Source organism: Cucurbita pepo, chromosome LG01, assembly GCF_002806865.2.
Source record: "Cucurbita pepo subsp. pepo cultivar mu-cu-16 chromosome LG01, ASM280686v2, whole genome shotgun sequence".
In the NCBI taxonomy this organism is placed as follows: Eukaryota; Viridiplantae; Streptophyta; class Magnoliopsida; order Cucurbitales; family Cucurbitaceae; genus Cucurbita; species Cucurbita pepo.
In genome coordinates, this window is record NC_036638.1 from 12,225,058 (window position 1) to 12,243,693 (window position 18,636).

At 33.6% G+C, this 18,636-nt stretch overlaps 1 long non-coding RNA gene and 1 pseudogene across 1 annotated transcript; both read left to right on the forward strand.

The window, feature by feature from the left end:
* Positions 1–12,175: 12,175 nt before the first annotated feature.
* LOC111779901 lies at positions 12,176–13,997 on the forward strand. The gene is made up of 4 exons (XR_002812758.1): positions 12,176–12,407; positions 12,768–12,821; positions 13,514–13,699; positions 13,899–13,997. It is a non-coding gene; the product is annotated as an uncharacterized LOC111779901 (long non-coding RNA).
* A 687-nt stretch (positions 13,998–14,684) lies between these two features.
* LOC111795130 lies at positions 14,685–16,056 on the forward strand (annotated as a pseudogene).
* Positions 16,057–18,636: the final 2,580 nt, after the last annotated feature.

Genomic DNA, 18,636 nt, shown 5'->3' on the forward strand with positions numbered 1-18,636 from the left:
GACTGATATCTGCTGACAATTCCCGCAATATAGCATATTCTGGTTGGGTACACAACATAACATACATCATATTGGGATTTATGCCCTAAAGCCTCGTAATTAATTATTTAGTTTTTAACAATAATTTATATTATTTTATTTGTAATTTAATTGTTATCCATTGTATGAAAATCAAAGGTTATTAATGTAATCTTGAACAGTATGTGGTTAACATACAAGAGGATCGTGTTCAAGTAATAACCTAAAGAGTCTATAGTATATGGATAAGGTTGGGTGCCTTATCCCGGTAAAACTATTGATACGATCCAGTTTGTAATCATTACAAATGTTTTGATTCAAATCATTCATGTGGAGACATGTAAGTGGGGATATCCTATACAATGAGTTTGTATAAGACTGGACCAAGAAATATTTAATCTCTCTTTATAAATCCGTTAATTGAGAAATTAATATTTCACATGATGATCATATGCGACTTGATCTTAATCTTAGAGTGAGTTATGAACTCCTATGTGTGAGGGCTTGTCCTTTAATTTACGTGGGTGAGAATGACTCTTTTAGCCCATTCAATATGCCTACTATTTTGGGGACTTGACCAAATAGGGAGTTGGGAACATAATATCATGAGATGAAATTCACTACTTTCCATATAACGAAAGTAGATGAGTTGTTCTCTTAAGTGCTAATTTGGGGACTTGAACAATGGGGCCCCACCCTCTTATTGGCCCGATAAGGACTTGGTTTATGATTGGATCATAAGCAAATTGTTCATTAGAGAATCAGTGGTACTTAAGATGAAAGATGTAATTACAGGGGTAAAACGGACTTTTGAACCAGTTGTAATTATGAACAACTCGTGAATGATCGACTTGCTTGTAGTGATTATATCGATGGACATAACTTGTCCTACAGTGCATAAGAGTGCAACTCTAGGTCTATAATGGAGTGATCTACCGTTAATGAATGGAAATTAATTAATTAAAGAGTTTAATTAATTAATTTTATATCATTGGAGCTTATAATATGTAGGTCCACAAAATCCCCTTGCTAGCTCAAAATGTTCAATTTATTTGAAAGAAAATTTAAAGTGTTCAAATTGATATTTAATATATTAGATATATTAAATATAAAGGAGAAAATAAATTTTAATTTGAAATGTCAAGTTAATATTTAATAAATGGAGAAAATATATTTAATTTGAAGTGTTCAAATTAATATTTAATATATTAGATACGTTAAATATAAAAGGAGAAAAACATATTAATTTGAAGGGTTCAAATTAATATTTAATATATTAGATATATTAAAGAAAAAATATATTTATTGTATTTGATACAATTAAATATTAAATCAATTAATGTATTTGATACATTAAATAAAAATATATTTGAAATTTGAATGAGATTCAAATTAATTAAATATATATTAGGATATCTTATAATATCTAAATTTGATTTCTATAAGGTATAATATCATAATATATTAAATATGCAAATATATTATTTGGCAAATATTCTCCGAGAGTCCTCATAAATAGGACCCTCTAGTTGAGCAAAAAAAAACATCAATCTCTCCCACTCTCTCTGGAGAATGAAATTACATCACCAGAGAATTCTTGAAACTCCTTCTCCAATTTTGTTGGGATTTTCTTTCAAGAGGCTCCCACAAGCCTTGACCTTGTGTTTGAGTCAAGGAAGATCTCGTGGAATGTTCAAGAATGGTTAGAATGAGAAATAGAAATAGAATTGGGATTGAAAGTATGATCTTAATTGAGGTTTACCACTTTAAATAGGATACAAACTATCAACTAATACCTAAAAATAGAAAAAAATATATAACTAACTAAATCTTGTAAATAAATAAAATATACGGTCAATCAAATCTATACTAACAACTCCCTAAATATCTCATATATTCTAACTTATTATTAAAATATATCTCCAAAATATCCTCTTAATACTCCCCTCAAGTTGGAGAGTGTATGTCGATCACACCCAACTTGTCCAAGTCAAACTGCTGTCTTCCCAAAGCTTTAGTAAAAACATTTGCCAATTGCATTTTGGTCGAAACATAACACGGTTTGATGATTCCAGCTTGTAACTTTTCTCGAACTATATGACAATCTATTTCAATGTGTTTCATACGTTTGTGAAAAACTGGATTGGCTGCTATATGTAATGCTGCTTGATTATCACAATATAATAATGCTGGTTCGGATAGTGGAACATTCAAGTCTTGAAGAATGTATCTTAACCAAGTTAACTCTAAACAAGTATTTTCCATAGCTCGATACTCGGCTTCTACTGATGATCTGGACACATTAGTCTGCTTTTTAGACTTCCAAGAAATAATTGAATTTCCGAGGAAAATGCAGAACCCAGAAATAGATCGTCTGGAAGTTCGACAACCACCCCAGTCAGAATCGCAATATGCCTGTAATCTTAAATTGTTTTCAGATGGCAGTAGAAGTCCTTGACCAGGAGTGCCTTTGATGTACCTCAGAACTCGAAGAGCTGCCTCCCAATGTGGTTTTCTTGGTTCATGCATAAATTGGCTAAGCATACGAACTGAATAAGCTATGTCAGGCCTAGTGACGGTCAAATATATTAATCTGCCAATCAACCGTCTGTATTTACTTGGATCATTCAACTTCTCTCCTTCAGTTAAAGAAAGTTTCAGATTTTGCTCCATAGGAAATTTGTCTGGACGTGCTCCTGTAAGACCTGTGTCTTGAAGTATGTCTAGAGCATACTTCCTTTGAGACATAAAAATTCCTTTTCTAGATCGAGAAAATTCAATGCCTAGAAAATATTTCAAATTTCCTAAATCTTTGATAAGAAATTTCTGGAGTAAACTAGTCTTGAGATATTGAATTTCTTCGAGATCATTGCCTGTCAACAGAATATCATCAACATAGATTAGAACTGCAGTGAAAGAAGTACCTTTACTCTTAGTAAACAAAGAGTAATCTGCTTTGGACTGAGTGTAGCCTGCATTTTGTATAGTTGTAGAAAATATGGAGAACCAATTGCGAGAAGCCTGTTTTAATCCATAAAGAGATTTATGGAGCCGACATACTGTATTCTCCCCCTGTCGGCGAAGACCTGGTGGTAAAGACATATAAACTTCCTCGTCTAGATTACCATGGAGAAAGGCATTTTGAACATCCAACTGATGGGTGAACCATTTTCGAGCAGCAGCAACAGTGAGTAAGCAACGAAGTGTAGTAAGTTTCGCTGTAGGGGAAAATGTTTCTGTGTAATCAATACCTTCAACCGGAGTGTATCTCTTTGCTACAAGTCGAGCTTTATAACGTTCAACAGAACCATCAGAGTTGTATTTAATTTTGTACACCCAACGACAACCAATAGCTTTATGACCAGGTGGTAGAGGAACGAGAGACCATGTATGATTACGTTCCAAAGCTGCAATTTCATCATTCATAGCCTGCTGCCATAACGCGTCGCCAACTGTCTCGTCATAGGTTTTAGGTTCTGTCTGGGATGTAATAAGAGCTAGAAAAGCACGTTGAGTAGGAGAAAAACGAGAGAATGAAAGGTAATGATGAAGGGGATACCTGGTGCTAGTGCCGAGACTTGAGCTAGAGGTTAAATGATTGGCTCCAGAAGACATCTCATAATCCTTATGCCAAGCTGGAGGCTGTTTAGTACGAGTAGAACGTCGAAGTGGAGCTGATGTATCAGGTGGGATAGGATTGGAATTAGTGGGCGAATCTGGAGAAGGTGGAGGAGACGACGGAGTAGTAGGTGAAGGGATAGGAGGTGAAGGCGGAGTAGGAGGTGAAGGAATAGAAGGTGGAGGATGGATGTTTGAGTAGGATGGATCATGAAGTGGTACAACAGGAGTCGAAGGAGCTAATGTCGAAGTTTGTGAAGCTGATGAAAAAGGAAAATCATCTTCACAAAATTTGACATCACGGCTGATAAAGAATTTGTGAGATTGCATGTCATACAACTTGTAACCTTTATGACCACAAGGATATCCTACGAAAACACAAGGAGTTGCCCTAGGTTCAAATTTTTGCTTAGGATGTACTATAGTTGCATAACATTTACAACCAAAAACTTTAAGATGATGAAATGTAGGTGGTCGTTTGTAGAGTGCTTCAAAGGGTGTCTTGTTAGATAATAATGGTGATGGCGTTCTATTTATAAGATAAACAGCCGTTAAAATGCACTCTCCCCAAAAATTAAGTGGAACCTGTGACTGAAAAAGAAGAGACCTAGCTACATTTAGGATATGGCGATGCTTGCGTTCTACGACTCCATTTTGTTGTGGAGTATAGACACAAGTGCGCTGAAATTCAATACCACAAGAAGTAAAGAATGGTTGCAAAGATAGGAACTCAGTCCCATTGTCTGATCGAACTATCTTGATAGTAGTATGAAATTGAGTTTGAACGAATTTAACAAAGTTCATTAACAAATGATGTACTTCTGACTTATGTTGCATTAAAAAAACCCAAGTACATCGAGTAAAATCATCAACAATAGTGAGAAAAAAACGCAAACCAGAATGGGTAGGAATTTTATGTGGTCCCCAAACATCACAATGTATCAGATCAAAAGCAGAATGGGTTGTTATTGAACTTCTTGGGAAAGACAACCTAGTTTGTTTTGCTAACGGGCAGATACTACAATTATGAGAATAACTCGCATTATTAAGATGCAATTGATCAGCTAGAAATTTAAAACGAGAAAAGGAAGGATGACCTAGGCGTAAATGCCACAAATCAGATGACTGAGATACTTGATGAGCTGAAGATTTGATTGGAGATGAAGAAATATGATAGAGACCTCCAAATTGTTTACCCGAGCCAATCATCTTCCCCGTAGCCAAGTCCTGCATAACACAAGAATCAGGATAGAAGGTGACATAACATTTCAAGTTATTGGTAAGTTTGCTGATCGACATTAGGTTTAAATTGAATGAAGGCACACATAAAACGTTGTTTAATTTAAGGTTAGGGCTAAGGGAAATATTGCCAGTATGTGACACACGTGCTGTCTCTCCATTAGGCAAATTTATTGTAGACATGATGGCAGCCTTTGGTTCAGTCATAACAGAAGATTTTGATACTATATGATCCGTAGCTCCACTATCGAGAATCCATGAATTAGAACTCGCAGAGTTAATAGATAATGTAGATATGGGAAACAAACCTGCAACATTGATGTGATTGTCAGAATTACCAGAAGGGTGATGATTGATTGCAGATAAGGCTTGTGCTATCTGTCGTAATTGCTCAGAAGAAAAATTTGGAATGGAATTAGGTGACTGTTCTTCTGTATTCAACTGTGAAACATCGGCCATATTTGCAGATGATCGATATCCACGGTTATTGTGTTGATTGTCTTGTCTTGTCCTTCCAGAATTATTTTTCTGTCGACACCGATCTTCTGTATGGCCCCTTCTATCACAAAACTTACAGTGAAACTTAAGAATTCGACACTCATTAATTGTATGACCACTTTTATTGCAGTGTTCACACAATTTGTCCTTGGCGAATTTTGAATATATTGTTTTCTTTTGCACTGCTGATGCAATCGAGATTTTCTCAGTAGGTTCGGAAGTTACCTGACGCTGCATCTCTTCTTGTACAAGTAATGAATAGGCTTGCCTCACATTAGGTAATGGAGACATCATCAATATGTTAGATCTCACCGTTTTATAAGACTGATTGAGCCCCATGAGCAATTGCATCAACTTGTCTTCTTCGCGTTGATCAATATGTATTTGACGTTGATTACAGGTAAATGGTGTGCGGTACGCTTCCAGTTCATCCCAGAGTGCTTTGAGCTTGGTGAAATATGTTGACAGTGCCATGGTTCCTTGTGACATCGTTGCTATCGAGTTTTGTATTTGAAAAATTGCTGGAGCATTCTTTTGTGAGAATTGATCGTGAAGATCAACCCACACTTGATGAGCTGTCTTGGCGTGAATAATGCCTTTAGCGATATCTGCTTCAACGGAATGAGTTAACCAAGATATTATCATACTGTTGCACTGATTCCAGAGTTCGAATTCGGTTGAATTTGCATCTTGGGACGGTTCCTCAATTGTGCCATCAATGAAGCCAATTTTCTTCTTGGCAATAAGAGCATGCATAACTGATTTACTCCAGGATTGGTAATTTGCTCCATTTAATTTGATTGGAACAAGTGAATATCCTGGCTGATCAGAGTGATGAATATAGTAAGGATGTGTTAAATCAACATCCGAAATTTTGAAGCTGGATTTGGTTGATTCCGCCATGAAGAAAATTTTGATATTTAAGAACACCAAGATTGGTGCTCTGATACCATGTTAAGAATGAGAAATAGAAATAGAATTGGGATCGAAAGTATGATCTTCATTCAGGTTTACCACGTTTAAATAGGATACAAACTATCAACTAATACCTAAAAATAGAAAGAAAAAAATATATATAACTAACTAAATCTTTATGGGATCGAAAGTATGATCTTGATTCAGGTTTACCACGTTTAAATAGGATACAAACTATCAACTAATACCTAAAAATAGAAAGAAAAAAATATATATAACTAACTAAATCTTGTCAATAAATAAAATATATTGTAAATCAAATCTATACCAACTCCCTAAATATCTCACATATATTGTAACTGATTATTAAAATATATCTCCAAAATATCCTCCTAATAACAACTTATGGTTGGAATAATTGGAGGAGTCTTGCAAGTTAGGGTTTTTACAAAGGTAGAGTTCTTACTCTCCTATTTATTGCTTTGCTTTAATTCTTAATAAAAATCAAAACGGTTCTCAATGCTTCCGCTACGTGGATGTTCCCTTCAATTGGTATCAGAGCCTATTGATTTTTATTTTAAATTAAAAGTAGTATGGTGGAGGTTTGATTTCAAACCATATGTGATATGTGTAATATTCTTTTGTAAAATTGATTTTTTTTGGCATATCGATGTGGTATTAGATTTACCGATTTGTTAGACAAATGTATATGGTTAGGTTTATTCTAAATTGAAAAGAGACGACGACGGCAATGACGACTTTCATCAATTATACTTTAGATTTTTTGAAACTTTAATTTTATTACATCTAGAATTGTTCCATGAGTAAAAGATCTACCTTTAGATTTTTTTTTAAAAGGAAAATATGTATATTTGGAATTGTTCCGAAAAATTCTAGATTTAAAATTGTTTGAAAAAGTTCTAGATTTGGAATGGTTGGGAGAATAAGGAAAATATATATTAAATTTGGAATGGTTCCAATATAAAGATCTCTAACCCTAATTATTATTTCATTTGGAATGATTCTAAAAGGAAAGATGTTAAACTAAAAAGGAAAGATATTAAAGTTTAATTTTAATTTGGAATTGTTCCAAAAGAAACGTATTTATTACATTTGGAAGAGTTAAATAATGGACCGATCTTAAAATTTAATACTATTAAATTTGGAATTGTTCCAGAAGTAAAACATTGAAGACCATATATGAATTGGACTTAAATTATTGTAATTTAATCCAATTTCAATTTCTATGATATGCCAAATATGCTGGTTAATTTTACTTTGTTTTTTTTCTTTTTTCTTTTTAATTTAATTATGCATATGAGGTGGTTTTAAATTAATTGATTGCACCAGCCATAGATTAAGCATAATCATGTCTTTGATTTATTTTTGAATATAAATGTTATATTTGGACAATTAGAATTAAGATGATTTTCTAATAAGCATGTATTTTCATATACATTTTAGTATAATTGTTATACTTGGAAATAAATTAGAAAATTAAATTAAAATATTTATTTGCATTCAATAGGATTAGGTAGGTTCTAATATGATTAGAATTTTTTTAGTAATCTATTAAATTTGATTTTAAAAGGTTTAAAATGTTAGGATTTTAAATTATTCCATAAGTGAGTTAGTTTTTAATAGGATTAAAAGCCGTTTAATTCACGTATGTTCATTGATCTAGTAAAGTTTTTAATAGGGTTAAAAGCCGTTTAATTCACGTATGTTCATTGGTCTAGTAACTAATAGTTAATTAAAGATTAATGAATTTTTAAGTAAAAATTGACTATAAGGGAACTCTGTCTAAGGAAGGTTCTAGCTAGGCTGAGGTATTTAAGCTGACAGAAATGGAACACCTCTACCTCGGAATTGACCTGCGAGTTGAATTAGTCAAATTTTATTTAATTTCATTATGCATGCTCATAATGTAATTAGTTTTTAATAGTTTAAAAACTTGGTAATTCACGTTAAAAACAATCCAACCAACATCACGGTTATGAAAGGGTAGATTGGGAACTTAGATAAATAAAATTAACCTAATTTGTCTTAGTAATAAAAAAACCCTATTTCAAAATACTTAGTGGGAGAGGACGTTTGTTAAGATATCAAGATATTAAGGACACATGTCAAGATATCCTACGTTCTCTATTATTGATTCACACCGTGAGATTCATGCGGGGCATCGTGGCGGCATTTGGACCGTCCCCCTACGGAAGGTGTTTGCATGAGTCAATATCAAGGTGAATATATTGAGAAAGTATTTATAGTCAATGGGAGAAGGAAATGTGTCAACATATCCTATGGTCTCCATCATTGGTTCATAACATGAGATCCATGCGGGGCCTCATGGCGGCTTTTGGGCCATCCCCTAGGGAAGGTGTTTGCATGGGTCAATATTAGGGTGAACTCTTGAAAAGGATAAGATAGTAATTTTTATTTCTAATACTTGAACTACCCTACGGCCGCACTTGTTGGGATAAAATAACAAGATCTAAAATGATGGATTACATTTACAAACAAATCATTAAGGTTGTTAATGATGTTCTTGACCGAACTAATGGTAACTAAATATTATAGGAATAAGAGTTATTCTGGTATAATATTTGGTTGAGATTGTCTCGGTTTAGTGAAGGAACACTTGACCTACCCTACGACACTTGTTCTAAATCACTAAAGTACCATAGCATTAGAAATGGTTTATAGCGTTCACTTTAAAAAATTGTTTGTTCTTATGCGGAAATTGAATTGAATGAATAGTTGATTGTTTGTAATTAAATAATATTTTATATATTTCAAATATTATGTTTAAATTCTCTCGACGGTTTAATTTTCATTACTGATAAGTCAGATTGAGAAAATTTCAATACTTGGAAAAATAATATTAGCACTATATGATGGTAATATATAATTTTTTCTTTTTTTTTTTTGTCATTATTGAGAAATGTTCTCCAGACCTATTGTCAATGTGAAGTCAATAAAAGCTAAATTGAGATAGTTATCTAAATGATCTAGAAATTAAGTATTACAACCATTCAAAAAAAACTGATGACTAAAGCTATGATAGGAAATAGTTCCTAACTAGGGAGGACAGTCATAGAGAAATTTTTTAAATTACTCTAGGGAAAGAAAAATCAAAGAAAAATCTAAATGACAGTAAACTTGATTTACTAAATTTTTGGTGGAGACTGAATGAGACCACTTGGATAGTTGATATAAGATCTACGGTCAAGATTTGTTCTTCATTACATTTATATGTAATTCTTGAAAAATACTTGATGAGGTAGAATAGATTCTACGGGTTGACACTAGGAAATCAATCTCAATAGGTGTAGTAGGAGACATTAGGTGTAGTAGGAGACATTAAGATGTAGTAGGAGATTCTACGGATTCTACGGGTTGACATTAGGAAAATCAATCTCGGTAGGTGTAGTAGGAGACATTAACATATTTTTAGTAACCATAAGAGAAATTCAATTTCTCAAACTTTATTATTAAGTAGTTCAAATAGTATGAGTTACTTCAAAATATTAAAGTTTATATTTTCAAAATTGTTTGAAAATATGTTCGGCTCAAATTAAGTACAATTAGTATGGGTGGGTTAAAATGTTAACACTTACTATGCTAGGAAATATTGAGATATTCATGATTAGAGAATCAAGAATAAAAAGACATTGTTTTCTCCAAAAGATAATATTTGTCTTTGGCAGTTCATTTGATTAATGTCAAATTGAATACAATAAAAAGACTAGTAAAAGTTAATTCTCTAAACGTTCGAGTTAAGTAGTTTACATGTCTTTAGATCTCGCTTTTCATGCAAGATAATTATTGGGCCTTTATTGAAAAAGTCTGGAAGACCAAAAGTCTGTTGAATGCAAAAGTCAAAGAATATTGTTAATATTTTATCAATCTGATTGATGATTATTTAATATATAAGTATCCTCATCAAATGTAACTTACTCTATTTTTTTTTAAAAGTTCAAGAAAAATGAGACTAAAGTTAAATCTATTTTGGTAAATCTATCACGACATTATGATCCGATTATAATGAATAGTATGAGAACATTGTGTACTAAATTTAGTTGATAGAACGTGGAATTGATTTTCAACTCTAAGCATAATACAATTTTGTGAAATTGTGATGTAAGAGGATAAAACAAGACTATATTAAATATAGTCACATATTAAAAAAAAATTATAAGTCATTACCAAACTTTGGTTAGGATATGCAATAGGGATTGCATAGTGAACATGATTGCCTTCAAAATTGTCTGAGACAATTTTTGAGATTATGGAAATGTAGTAAACTTAGTTTACGACACTTCAATAATTGTAATCAAGCATATATGCTAAGACAAATATGTTCAAAATTATGCCTAAGTGTAGACTACTCCTAAAGAGAAACAAAATAGTCTTTTATTTAATTTTAAATAGAAAAACATATTTGTATGACAAACATAATTTTCTAAAGAAGTTCAAATAGAAGGACACCTTTAATAAGGTGAGATAGTGTTAATTAAATAGTTCCAAGTGAAGCCTCTAATAATGAACCAAACTTGTTAACAATTTAATTTGCCTTGAGAGTCAAGTGGATCCTGGTCACTAATTGGATAAGCCCCATCTTAGTGGGAGAATTATGAGATGATTCAATCCTACTAAAATTCAAATTGTCAGGTTAGATGACCAATTTGAAGGCTTATTACCCAATAGTTATGAGGGATGATGAATAAGTTAAAGTTATAAAATCCAGGGATTTGTAGATGTTCTTGATGAGATTAAACTCATAGGATATGAGGATCTACAAAAGGAAAATTATGTATAGATAAAAAGATACCGATCTTCAAAACATGACTCATGACAAAGAGTTGAACTTGGAGAAAGTAACTTGAAGTAGACTTCTCTCATGTTGTCATTTAGAGTCTATTGTTATTCTCTAATTCATTTTTATATGAGATAGGTTAAATGAATATTTGAAATTATTTTGTGAAAAGAAATTTAAAGAGACGGCATCTACCCATATTATTATATAAATTTATTATTAAAGATTATTATATGAATTTATTATTAAAGATCAAAGGCAGAAAGTTGGGTAAAGGAGTAAAAGTTCATTTTTTAAATGAATTTAACCTATAAATTTTTTAGGTTGGATAACCTATGACTTTAAATAAATTGTAATGAGCTTGTGAAAACAAGAAAATTATTGGTGAATGAATTTTCTCAAATTTTATGTTTATGACACATTACTCATTATGATAATGTAATCTGTCCGTCTAACATAAATAGACTATCTAACCAATTCCAAATAAATGTTTTGGGATAATTCTGTATCTCCTAAAATATATATTTAAGGATAAACATTAATATTGTCTCATGTATTATTGACAAAATTGTTGTCAAATATTTGATGCAAGACTTCAAAGAATGATAATGATCATTGAAATATGAAGTCACATGAATAATATCATAAGTAATCTCAAATGTTGAGAGTATGATTAATTGTCTTTTCTGAATGGGAGACAATTAATGCGTATATGAGAATTAACGTTAAATATACAGTTAGATAGATTATATTAGTTAAACTAATGGTATTACCATTAAGTGAAAAATTAAAGTTTTCTCAGATCGATCCATAATGAGAATTTTTCATTTTGTATATGGAGTTAAAGACACTACAACAAATTACCCTTTCTGTAGCTCTTGAAGATAGCATTTACTAAAACATGCTATAAAAAAATGATAAAAAAAAAGGCCGACACAAAATAAATAAGAAAAGCGGACACAAAACAAAATAAAAAAAAAATAGATATATTTTTTAAAATAGTGAGCTCTTTATTTACTCTCTCTCTTCCTCCCTTCGTTTTGCCCTAATTTAGAGGTTGAGGCTAGATTTTTTTTTTCTCTCAATTTCCTCTCTTCCCCTTGTGCGATTATTTTTTCTCTCAATTTCCTCTCTTACCCTTGTGCTCCATTTTGCATAATCTACCGATTTGGAGTTATAACCCATGTATTTCATCTTTTTCTTCCTTTTGTATTCCATTTTTGTCTGTATGGCAACTTCGTCTTTGCTCTATCCTCATGTCAATGTCGCTGATCTGGGCCAAATGAAAAAGCTCGTAATCGAGGTTAGCATTCACATGTGTGTTTAATCTATTGAGCATAGTTTAATATTTGTGCCTTGAAGGAGGAGTACATAATACCCTACATTTTAAAATGAGAATGAGTAGAGTGGATTTGCATCTAGGTTTCTCATTTCTTAAACATTTGGATTGATACTTCTTCCTTTTTGTTCTAGGGTTTAGGTTTCTCTATGTTTTGATGTTTGGTTCTCTCTTTTTTGGTCCCTTCATTTTCTCAATTAATTTGGATATTCAATTTTGGAGATGATGCTTTTGATTTGTAGCATTTTGATTAATTTAAGAGATTTAGTTAAATTCAGGGGTGTAATTCTCACGTAATTTTGTTGTTGTTTATTTTCCTTGTAGAATTTGTTTCACTCATGGCACCAACTTGGGGAGCTAAGGCCCAGTTTCAACTTTGTGAGTTATACTTTAGTAGATCTTCCAATTTTGTGGGCATGGTTTTTCCCATGTATGTTTCAATATATCAGCCTATCATCCTTACTAATTGAAGTTCTAAAACTATACTTTTGACAAATTTAAACACTTTGTTTCTTTTAATTGGTCTAATTTGTCATCTTTCTCGCATTCATTTTCTACTACTTAGTGATGCTACATGGTGCCCCCTAAAAAGCGTGTTGTCGGTGATTAGTATCAGAATGAAACTACACCTATTCATGAGGCTACAAAACCTTCTATTTCCTTTCTTCCTTTTCTCCTTCTCATAGTTGTTACCCTCACTGTTCGGGTAAAAAGGCCATTTGTGTAGGGGGATTATATATGCATTGTAACTTGCTACTGTGAAGGGAAGTTGGAGACATGTAAGTCATGTTTATTTAAATTTTCCATCCTTTTGGAGTTTGCTTCATTTATGACCTTGAATGGTTGTTTATTTTTAGATTGAATAAAAAAAATAAGCAACCTTTATAACAATGTCTTTCAATTTTCCCTCCCAAGAATTATAACTAAGTGAAGTACAAAAGTTAGAACATTTTGTGGAAGATCAATATGGATTGAATCGATAAACTAGTTTTCAGATGTAGTGAAGAGGACAAAGGGATGGGAAGAAAACTCAAGCCTAATCCTATGCCGTGTTTTCTTTTGTTGAGCAGGTCTGAATTGATAGAAAATGTCAGAGGAACATACTTTCTTGAGTAAGTAAGTTCGTAACCGTGATTATCTTTTTCTGATTGTCAATTTTTTTTATCTCAGAAAGTTTGCAAATGGTTGGCATAGTTGTTACTAGCTGAGCTGTAGTTTATCTGCACTCCAATAGGGTGCTACAAAAAGATCTTAAGGTACCTATAATGTATTAACATACCCAACTCATTAATGGTTCTTGATTTTTTTGTTTTTTCAAATTTTCTTCTATTCTAGTGTTCCAATATGTTTCTTGCAAAGAGCAATGATGTCCGGATTGGTACGATGGCTTCCATTTTTTATCGGATGGAATTTCTTTACTAGTTATTTCTTCTAATATCTTGAATTTATGCACAGGGGACTTTAGACTTGCAAAACTACTCAATACAGAAGACCTTGCTTCATCATCATTGGTAAGGATAATATAGAAGACCTTGCTTCATCATCATCAGTAAGGATGCAATCATTGTCTTGTCATAATTTCTCAGTAGAGATGATTTAAAGAAATTATGTGGGGNTGGGATAGAGGACTTGCACTTCAAAGTCGTGACATGATAACTGTGACATGATAACGGTTCCTTGACAATCATTGCAAGTAGTGGGGAATATTTTATCTTGTATAGTTTGTATAACTTTATTTTAGGAAAGGATGGAGTACTACTATTGTAATGGAAATAGATTATGAAGTCTCAATGATGAATGGAAGTCATCGTATTTAATACCATATGTGTTTATTTAGTATTTGAATTAAATTTTATTAAAAAATGTTGTTAAAATTTGATTATGGTAACTATAATGATTATAAATGAATAATTAATTTTATTATAGCATTAATTTAAAGTTATATATAGCTTCAATAAAACGCTATAAAATATTTTTTATAGCAACGTATATAAGCTATAAATTTATACTCTACTATAGCATCTATTATAGCTATAAAAAACGCTATAAAAAGTCTCGGACTTTTAATAACATGGGCTGTCACGACGTACGAAAAACACTATAAAAAGTCTACGATAGCATTTTTCGTAAGCTATCGTATCTATTATTTGTTGTAGTGAGATTTGATCTTTAAGTGATACACTAGTTACATAAATTTAGAGAAATTTATGTTAAGATCAATTCTACCATACATTGTGAAGTATGGTAAATCAGAATTTAAAGCAACAAAATGACTTGTATGATTGTAATAATTTCTTAAACATTTGAAAGGTGTTTCAAATGTGATTTAGTTTGTTACTTTTTTTGTGATGATAGTGATACAAAGACTAATATTAAGGAAATTATAAAAGATCAATCTATAAAGAATGATATTGAGAGAGAAAGCAGCGTGGTAATGACCAAGATGATTTTTAATGATAATTATTTTGATTTATATAAAATGACTCTCTAGACTAAAGTGTTTGAGGGTCATCTAGAATGTCTAGGATTACGAGACATGTCTCATCTTATCTAGGACAAGTGGGAGAACATGTTGGGTATAGAGTATGCCCTAGGACACTTGTAAGTCGCCACAGTGCCATTTGAGGGGGTCCGATGCGGCGTGATCCGGCACCGACACGTGTAAGTACGACTATGGGTATGGAAGCGGATCTACGCAGGGAGAATTGGCGACTGAAAAAATGGCTGTAACTTCGAGGTTTGGAGCAACGACGCCGTTTTTGGGGGTGGTGTTTGGTTGCAGACATAATAATAGTGGAGAGTTTAATGCCAATGAAATGGGATTGATCGGATTTGGAAGAGGAGCGATTTCATTCGTTTCTCACGTGTATATATATATTATCACTTTCAATTATTATTAATATTTTTAAAAACATTATTCGCATTAAATAGTGAAACCAACCGTTAATTATATTCTTAATCAAACAACTATAAAGTTCAAAACCTTATAGTTAATGTAAATTCATATTCACGGATAGGTCCATCGGTCGGCGGCACAAAGTTCTCCCTTTGTCTGATACCATACAACACCGACCCGAGAATCTCAAGTAACCTCTCTATCGGGTCGAGTTCTGAAGTTAAAGGACTCGGAGTCATCACAGCCCAACTCGTTAGAACATCCGACCAGACATCTTACTGTCTCACCCTCACAGGAATCTCCGTCTGAAAAACCCTCGTTCCGTACAATACGTCGGGACCTCCGGCCAAGGTAAATGCGGTTCTCGATACCGGCACGCCGTCGACTCTCCTCCCCAAAGAATTGTACGGACGATTGGTTGTCGAAGTTCGGCGGCATATCCCGTCGAAGGCCATTGACGATGATACTCTTTGCTACAAAGATAATTTGGGGGATTTGGTGATGACTCTACACTTCGACGGCGGCGTGGATCTCCGATTGAGTACAGTTCAGACTTTCAATAAGATGCCGGATGGGTCCTTTTGCTTCACCGCGATGGGCGTTGACAACAAGGACGCACTCATCGGGAACAGTATGATGGCGATTTTTTTTGTTGGGTATGATATTGACAATATGACGGTGTCGTTTAAGTCCACTTATTGCACAAAAATTGGTTGAGATTTTTTGGGCCTATGAAAACAACAAGCTATTTTATAACTATTATTACTTTTCTCTAAACACTTTTGATGTGAGGTTTAGCTTGTTTTATTCATAAAATTTGGAAAGCATTTATTAATATATGCACAACTATATTCTACTTTAGTCTATATTCGACATTAATTATTAATTATTTTTATTTAAGTTGTGAAATAATATAATTAAATTTATTTATAATTCAAGAGACCTTTTACGATTTCCAAAATTTAGGCACAATGATGGAAATCGACGCCGGAGATCTTAGAAAGGAGATTAGGGTTTTGAGGTTGGAGGAGAAGATCTGATAAAAAATCGACATCGGAGATCTGAGAATCCTCAACCTAAACCTTTAGTAGTCCGAGGCAAGGTGCTTTCACGAATCGCACCTTCCTATTTCGTCGAAAACGTCTAAGAACTTACGATTAGTCCGCGAATGTCTAGATCGAGATGTTAATCGAGATTTTGGTGTGCTAGTGACGTTTTTGAGTGATTCTTGGGCTTTTACCCTCAGGAGTGTGATCTTCGTAAGTTTTGGAGTGAAGGCGGTCGAGATTTCCGTTCGAATCGGAGTTTCAAGAAAATACGATTTTCGGTAAGAACTCGTATTTTTAGTCAAATTCGAACTCGAATAATAAGACGCGTGATTACCAAAACAATATAAGAAGAATATATGGTAGAAATAGAATATGAGATCTACAATATTCGTGAAGTGATTCGGATTATGGATTGGAAGATATAAAAATCGAAAGAAAATGGATCGAGAACGCAAAAATTCACGTTTCTCGAAAATTTGGAAAAAATGCAGCAGGAGAGAGAAGAACACCGCCAAGCGTCGGCCGGCGTATGGAGGAGCGTGGCAGAATCGATGTTGGACACGTGGCGCATTCCGGCATGTGAGGCGTGCCCCGCACACGTCAGGCAAGCGAATTGGGGTTGGCCCGAGTCCGAACCGACGCTCCGCACGCGACCCGAGAACGCACGAACCGAACCGACGCTCCAACCCGGGTGCTGCCCCGCGACTGCGCGGGAAGTCGCGCGTAGGAAGCTCTCCACGGCTCGTGTAGCGCGTGAGTACTTGTTTTCCTTCCGTTCGGCCTCCGTTTTATTGTTCTTCGTCTCGATTTTGATACCGACCCTATTATTATGTGAATTAGGACCTGTCAAGGAAATTCTAGAATTTTTGGAATCCTTTCCGCCAAGAAACTCGAGCTTGGAAAGGCACGCGTCAACCAAGTAAGTAACCATTTGGGTTCCCACGAGCAGTACTTGTAGGAACCGCTTGGAATGAGCATGCATGCTACCATACCGATAAACTTAGCTAGCCGAACCTAGCATATGAGTATGGAAACCATGGAAATGAACTAATTAAGAAAATCGATGGAATCTAGTTCGATTATGTATCTGTTTCAATTGAGATTGTGATAATGTGTGTATGTATGAGGAGGAAGGGAAACTTGTGAAAAGCTGCGCTCCGGGTGAAGGTGGATGTTATCTTCCCTTTGAGCATGTTTGTTAATATTACATGTATTGTTGCATGTTAGCTGTAGTGCATCATTGCTTGTGTTATCTTTCTTGTTGAATAGGAGGAAATTACGAGCCTAGACTAGGGCGCTTGAGTGTAGTGCATCATTGCTTGTGTTATCTTTCTTGTTGAATAGGAGGAAACTACGAGCCTAGACTAGGGCGCTTGAGTCTATCTAGGCTAGACAGAACCCTAAATTGGGATACCTCCTATAAGACCATGCATTTAGATCCGCGAAACGATTACCAGCGGATCTAGAACCCAGAATTCCAAACCACGACAGGTTTGTGAGGCCTTGCACGAGAATCCTATGATGGTGTTACTATAAACACGTGCGGAAGCAATTTGGATCTTTGGCACTCTAAGTACATCAATTATAGTAAATTAGCTAGCATGTTCAAAAGCATTAAAACTCGATGAGTTTGAATACTAACCTTTCGTAGTTCAAATTCATTTTTCCTCACGAACCGATTTCGAACCACCACTAGTGTCTTCTCCGGCCTTAGAACGGGATTGTGGAATCCAGTGAGTGACTAAACTTGATAGGAATTTAATATATCTGAAGAGAGAGTTTTGAGAGATTTTCTCAAAGTTTTTGCGGAAGAATTTCCATGTACCTTGATCACTCTATTTACAGAGTTATTTGCAAGTTCTTGCAAATTTGAGATTACCAAAATTTGACCCTCAAAATTCCACTCAAATTTGTTAGATGATGTGGCAAACATGCAAGTTTGGTTAAACCATTTATTGACGCTCAATGTTCCACGAACTCAAACATGGATTTTTCCATTAAGCGAAGTCAACGTTTTAGCTTTCTTTATTTTAATTCAACAATTAATTTAAATAATTAATTTCAAATCAAAATAATATTAAGCGATTAATTAAACAATTTAATTAATATTTAACATTAAATCAAATGCCAATCCCAATCAATTCCGGCACACATTGATTATGAATCCCTATTCATAATTAAAATATTTAAATCTTATTTAAATATCTCCAATTCTCTCTTTTTGTTTAATTCATAGTTAAAACAAAAT